Raw genomic sequence first — 6849 nt, 5'->3', positions numbered from 1 at the left:
TTTCTTTTTTTTTTCTTTTTGAGATGGAGTCTCGCTCTGTCACCCAGGCTGGAGTGCAGTGGTGCGATCTCCGCTCACTGCAAGCTCTGCCTCCCAGGTTCATGCCGTTCTCCTGCCTCAGCCTCCTGAGTAGCTGGGACTACAGGCGCCCGCCACCACGCCCGGCTAATTTTTTGTGTTTTTAGTAGAGACAGGGTTTCACCGTGTTAGCCAGGGTGGTCTCGATCTCCTGACCTCGCAATCTGCCCGCCTCGTCCTCCCAGAGTGCTGGGATTACAGGCGTGAGCCACCGCACCGGGCCTCCTCTAGGATCTATCAGGAGTCCTACATTCCTGACTCCCGCCAGATGGGGGCACTCACTGCCTTCTTATTCCTTGTGTGCTTAGAGGGACATCCCTGAGAAGTGGGCTGACTCACCACCAGAGGGCTTTGTCACTGCCCTTCAAACCATCCTCAGGCAGACAGACAGACAGAGAGACAGAGGGAGTCCTGGATGAATGGCAAACCTTTCAGATTCTAATTTGTTTCTCAATCAGTTGCTTCCTCATGTGAAATGAGGTGTTAGGCAGCTGATCTCTCTGAGCTGCCCATGGCTGGAACCTCTGCCCCCATTCCCAACATCCTGCTGGGAACCCCGCCTTCCAAAGAACATGCCCCAGGCACACAGGTGAGTTCCCGCCATGCACTCCACATGCAAGGGAAGCCGTCTGGAGGCAGTGTGGCACCTGAAGATGCTGGAGCTGCTGCTGTCAGGGATGCACGCCCTGCCCATTCATCTGCCTTCTGCGCCGGGAGCCCCCGCAGATGCGGAAGATGCAGGGAATGATTCAGCCCCAGCCTTAGTAAGTCAATTTCCACTCATTCACAACTTACGATGGTTTCACACAGGGTGCTGGATTGATGCTTCATGTTACTCAGCAAGGCTTGCTTCTGCGAGAGGGAGGAGCAGTGGTGGTGGTGGTGGGGGAAACCCTTCCTCGGTGAGGCCTAGTGGTCCAGCACAGTGCTTAGGGCCCTGCAAGGGTCCTGGGGTAGAGTAACTTGCTCAAGGTCACACAGCTGGAAGGGGCAAACTGGATTTGAACCCAGACTGTGGGGCTCCAGGGAACCATGGTGGGGTGCACCCCTCCCACTGCCACCACTCTTTGATTGGCAGCTTTTTGTGGAGTGTCTATACTGTGCCCAGGCCTGTGCGGGAAGCCTCTGGGAGACGCAGGGAAAGTGGCTGGCCTTGTGGCAAGATAGGACACATTTGTTGCTATTATTGTTTATTACCACCCTCTCAAACTCTGATCCTTAGAGAAAAAGAGGCACCAAAGAAGATGAGTAAAGAGGAGCAGGGTTTCCTTTTTCCTCCCAAATGAATGATTGAAAGAAGTAAGTTTCCCTTCAATTTACATTTCAGTTTGGGCCTTTAAAAGCAGTTCTTTTTTAGTTGTTTGACTAAATATATCTTTTAGTGAATATTTGCACCGATTTTTGGTTGTTTTATAATTTTTTTTTTCCTGATGACTGGTGGTGTGGTTAGAGTCTGGGTTCTAGAGTCCTGTTGACCTGGGTGTGAATTTGAACTCTGTTGCCACATGAGCTGTGTGACTTTGGACAAGTAACTTAACCTCTCTGAGACTCATATTCTTCATCTGAAAAAAATAGAGAAATTAGAGTATCTTTCTTACATGTTCTTTGAAGAACTTTTTAAATATAGTTTTTTTTTTTTTTTTTTAAAGATGAGATCTGGCTATGTTGCCCAGGCTGGAGTACAGAGGCTAATCACAGGCTTGATCCTCACACTGTAGCATTGAACTCCTGGCTTCAGGTGATTCTCCTGCCTCAGCCTCCCAAGTAGCTGGGACTACAGGTATGTGCCACTGCACCTGGCTAATATACTCTTTATTTTTTTTGATGAGACAGAGTCTCACTCTGTCACTCAGGCTGGAGGGCCATGGTGTGATCAAGCTCACTGCAGTCTCTGCCTCCCAGGCTCAGGCAATCCTCCAGTCTCAGCCTCCCGAGTAGCTGGGACTGCAGGTGCACACCACCATGTCTGTCTAATTTTTTTTTTTTTAGTAGAGACGAGGTCTTGCTATATTGCTCAGGCTTGTCTCAAACTCCTGAACTCAAGCCGTCCTCCCACCTCAGCCTCCCAAAGTGCTGAGATTACAGGCATAAGCCTCCACACCTGGCTTAATAGACTTTTTATGATGAAAAATTTCAAAAGCAAATAAAAACATAAAGAATAATATAATTTGAAGTCCAATGTACCAATCTTGCAGCTATGTCTTCAACTTCTGGCCCCTCTTGTTTCATTGATTTTACTTATAACTATTACAATATGTATCTCTAAAACAGGGGACCCCAACCTTGGGGCCATGGACTGGTCTGGGTCTGTGGCCTGTTAGAAACCGGGCCGCATAGCAGGAGGTGAGCAGTGGGTAAGTGAGTGAGGGAAACTTCACCTGTATTTACAGTTACTCCCCATCGCTCACATTACCCTTGTACTCTGCCTCCTGTCAGATCAGTGGCAACATTAGATTCTCATAGGAGCACACACCCTACTGTGAACTGCGCATGTGAGGGATCTGGTTGCGGCTCCTTATGAGAATCTACTGCCTGATGGTCTGTCGCTGTCTCCCATCACCCCCAGATGGGACCGTCTAGTTGCAGGAAAACAAGCTCAGGCTCCCACTATTCTACACGATGGTGAGTTGTGTGATTATTTCATTATATGTTACAGTGTAATAATAACAGAAACAAAGTGCACAATACATGTAATGCACTTGAATCATCCAAAAACCATCCCCTGCCCTGCCTGCCCTGTCCATGGAAAAATCGTCTTCCACAAAACCACTCCCTCGTTTCGAAAAGGTTGGGGACGGCCGCTCCAAACGATAAGGTTTCTCTTTTACAACATAACCGTTACAATCAGGATTATAATTGTAATCCTGATGATCATGTGTGGAGGGCTTACTGGGTGCTGAGCCATGCTTTTACAGCCCTTGGAGGTGCGAGTGACTATCTTCATCTGTAGGTGAGAACAAAGAGGCACAGAGAGGTTGAGGAGTTTCCAGGTCACACAGCAGCAAGCAGTGGAGCTGGAGTTTGAGATGAAAGCTTGTCTGACTCTGGAGCCTGTGCCCTTTCCTCTGTCTTGTGCTGTTATAATCAGCATCGTGTGTGGCTCGTCTGTTTCGATTATAAACTGTTCAAGGTTAGGGCCCCACCGTAGCTTTCTGTTTTTCCACAGTCTCCAGCTGTTTGATGATTGTCAGACTGATCATCGTCATCATCATCATCGTCATCGTCATTGGTCTGCACGACCAGCAAGTGCTTGTTAAATACCTGTCTATAGGACTGCACTCAGACCCTGTGCATGGAGAAGTCACAGTCTCTGCCCTCTAAGTTTCTTACATAATCTGCCAGGGATCAGTTCAGACATAACCGCAAGATGGGGAAACCGATGGGTATCTTCCTGCTGATGAGGCTGGTTTCTTCTCTGAGTGACCTCAGATTCCACCTGAAGACGAAGATGTGGGCATGAGCTGAACAGACATTCCTCTGTGCCCACTGTTGTGCCTTGATCTGGGGATAGCAGAGGATACATGACGTGGGGCTTTTGAGGCCAGGGGAGGAATTTGGATTTTACTCTCAGTGTGATGGGAAACCAGTGGATGGTTTTAAAGCGTGATGCGATCCCACCTTGCCACCCTCTAGCAAGTGAAATCCCTCCTTTGAGCCTCTTGAGTAGTGGGGCAGGTGCGTCCAGCCAGGTCCTGGGTGCTGCCTGGCGTTCACCTCTTGGCAGTCAGCCATGCTGTAGGCCTGGGACAGGTCCATGCATGCGGCAGACCCAGGCCCTGCTTTCCTTCTGCCTTCGGCTTCCCCAGCATCTCCATGCTGCCTCCAGAGGGCTCCTTCCAGAGGCTTGACCACATTCCTCTTTGTGGCTTCCATCACCTTCTGGATAAAGTCAGGCCACTGTAGCCTGCCTGCCTGATGGGTCCCTCATGACCCGGATCCTATTCATCCTCCTGCATCGCCTCTTCCCTCTGCTGCTCATGCTCACATGTCCTATACTCCGGAACTGGCAGCCCCTGTTCTTCCAGACCTCTGGGCCTTGGGCCTTTGTCATGCTCTTCCCACTGTCTGCAGTGCTTTCTACCCTGGCTGACCTGGTGAACTCCTAATTATTCATCAAGGGCCCAACCTGAAGATGACTCCTCTGAAAGCCTTCCCTGACTTCCCGATGCTTGGGAGGTGCCTGTTTCTATTGGTCTGCTTTTGGCCGTATGTAACAGACCCCTCAACTAAAAGAAGCTTAAGCAGTAACGAATTGATCATTTCATTTAACAAGCAACCTGCAGGTAGGACAGTTCTAAGATTGGTTGATTCAGGGACAACCAGGTCTTTCTTTTCTTTTTTTCTTTTTTTTGAGACGGAGTCTTGCTCAGTCCCCCAGACTGGAGTGGAGTGGCATGATCTCGGCTCACTGCAACCTCTGCCTCCCGGGATCAAGTGATTCTCCTGCCTCAGCCTCCCGAGTAGCTGGGATTACAGGCACCCGCTGTCATGCCTGGTTACTTTTTGTATTTTTGTAGAGATGGGGTTTCACCATGTTGGCCAGGCTGGTCTTGAACTCCTGACCTCAGGCGATCAGCCCGCCTCAGCCTCCCAAAGTGCTGGGATTACAGGCGTGAGCCACCACGCCCGACCACAACCAGGTGTTTCTTCTTTGCCATCTGGGTTGTTGGTGATGACTCCCCTCATGATGACAAAATGGCTGCCACAGCGCCAGACAAACCTGCACGTGACATCCAGAGAGGGTGGTATTTTGTGTTCTGTAGCGGGGAGGAAGAGCTCCCTCAGGAGCCACCCTGCAGACTTCCCCTCAGGTTCCCATGGCCAGGACTGGGTCATCCGCACGTTCGAAACTAATTCCAGAGAAGGAATATGGGATCACATGTTTCCCTCAAACCAATCAGATTCTCTCTTTGGAGCTAACGAGGAATCATCATCTGATCGAAATTGGGGTTTTATTAGCAAGAGAGAAGGGAGAAAGGTGATTAGTTAGTGTGGTTGTCGGCCTCCAGGATGGCCCCCAACGATCCTTCCTCCTGCCTGCTGTGATGGCCAGCCTTGTGTTGCTACCGCTCACCTTGCACTGGGTTGGTTTGTGTGACCAATAGCATCGGGCAGAGGTGATGGTGCTTTGCTTTTGAGATGAGGTTGTAAGCACTGTGCTTTCCATCTTGGCTTCTCTCTTGCTAACTCATGTGCTCTCTCTTCCCCTTGGGCTGCTTATTCTGGGGGAGGCTGTATCTTCAGCCACCCCGCAGAGAGGCCCATGTGGCCAGGAACTGAAGCCTCCAGCCAACAGTCACACCAGCATGCCTGGGAGCAGAGCCTCAGCCCCTTCAGCGGCTGAGAGCTTGACTGCCACCCCCTCCGAGAGACCATGAGCCAGAGCCACCCGGCTGAGTGCTTCCGGATTCCTGACCCTTAGAACCACATGAGATGTCAGACGTCTATTGTTTTGGACTGCTAAGTTTGGGGGAACTTGTTATGTGGCAGTAGATAACTAATAAAGCTAGCAAACAACAGTGGCTGCTGATGTGCACTCCACTGCCCCCTGAAATTGCCATCAGAGCGTTGTTTCATAATCTGTGTTTGTCTGTTCCCTTTACAAGCTTGCGAGTGCCTTGATTTTCCACTTGCTTGTGCATGGGGGTCTGGAGTGTGCTTGTGTGCATGCTCGTGTGTGTGTGCCTGCTCATGTGTGTGCATGTGTGCATGCTTGTGTGTGTGAGTGCATGCTGGTGTGTATGTGTATGTGTGTGCTGTGTGCATGCTTGTGCGTGTGTGCCTGCTCATGTGTGTGTATGTGTGGATACTCATGTGTGTGCATGCTTGTGTGTGTGAGTGCATGCTGGTGTGTATGTGTATGTGTGTGCTGTGTGCATGCTTGTGTGTGTATGAGTGCATGCTTGTGTGTGTGTGTGCATGCTCGTGTGTGTGTGCATGCTCGTGTGTGTGCATGCTTGTGTGTGTGTGCGCGTGCTCATGTGTGTATGCTGTGTGCATGCTTGTGTGTGTGATTGCATGATCGTGTGTGTGTGTGTGTGCATGCTCATGTGTATGTGTGCATGCTTGTGTGTGTGAGTGCATGCTGGTGTGTATCTGTATGTGTATGTGTGCATGCTTGTGTGTGTGCATGCTCATGTACACATGTGTATGTGTGGATACTCGTGTGTGTGCATGCTTGTGTGTGTGAGTGCATGCTGGTGTGTATGTGTATGTGTGTGTGCATGTGTGTGGGGGACCAAGTCCACCAATCTTCTTTGAGACTCCTTCCTACTGGGCTCTCCCTGGATTCAAGACGGTGTCTAATTTCCTTTGTATCTCCGAGACCTGGCATGGGGCTTGTCACAGAGTGGCCTCAGGGAATTTGGAGGGAATCAACAAAATGAATAAGATACTGGGGTGGGTGAGAACCCGCTTGGCTGCCATGACAACTGCAGCATGGAGGACTGAGAGCAGCCTGGGTCCTATTGATGAGCTGGAAGATTTTGCAGTAATTTTTCTGTGACATGGCTTGGATAGTGGAAGGCAGTTTCCATTCTCACCATCTTGGAAAGATGGTGCCCAGAAACATGGGGCAGGGTGTCAGGAGGTGACGAGAGTGCTCTCCCAGGAGCAGAGTCCTCCCACATCCATGTCCTTAGCTGTGCATTGCCATAACTACTCCAAGTCTCCTGAAGACCTACTATGTGCCAATCTATTGGCTGAGCACTTTCCACTCAGCTGTGGTCCATAAGCCTCTCAAGGGCGGGAGCTGTGTCTGTCTTGCCAATA

The 6849-nt window shown here is 50.2% G+C and overlaps 1 long non-coding RNA gene across 1 annotated transcript; it reads left to right on the top strand.

The window, feature by feature from the left end:
• Positions 1-311: 311 nt before the first annotated feature.
• Positions 312-5607, top strand: LOC139363695 (uncharacterized). The gene is made up of 3 exons (XR_011624452.1): positions 312-842; positions 1728-1858; positions 3245-5607. It is a non-coding gene; the product is annotated as an uncharacterized lncRNA (long non-coding RNA).
• Positions 5608-6849: the final 1242 nt, after the last annotated feature.

The sequence above is a fragment of the Macaca nemestrina genome, chromosome 6 (genome assembly GCF_043159975.1).
Source record: "Macaca nemestrina isolate mMacNem1 chromosome 6, mMacNem.hap1, whole genome shotgun sequence".
Taxonomy (NCBI): Eukaryota; Metazoa; Chordata; class Mammalia; order Primates; family Cercopithecidae; genus Macaca; species Macaca nemestrina.
The sequence above is the reverse complement of the archived record's forward strand: the minus strand, read 5'-3'. Positions and strand labels throughout refer to the sequence as shown.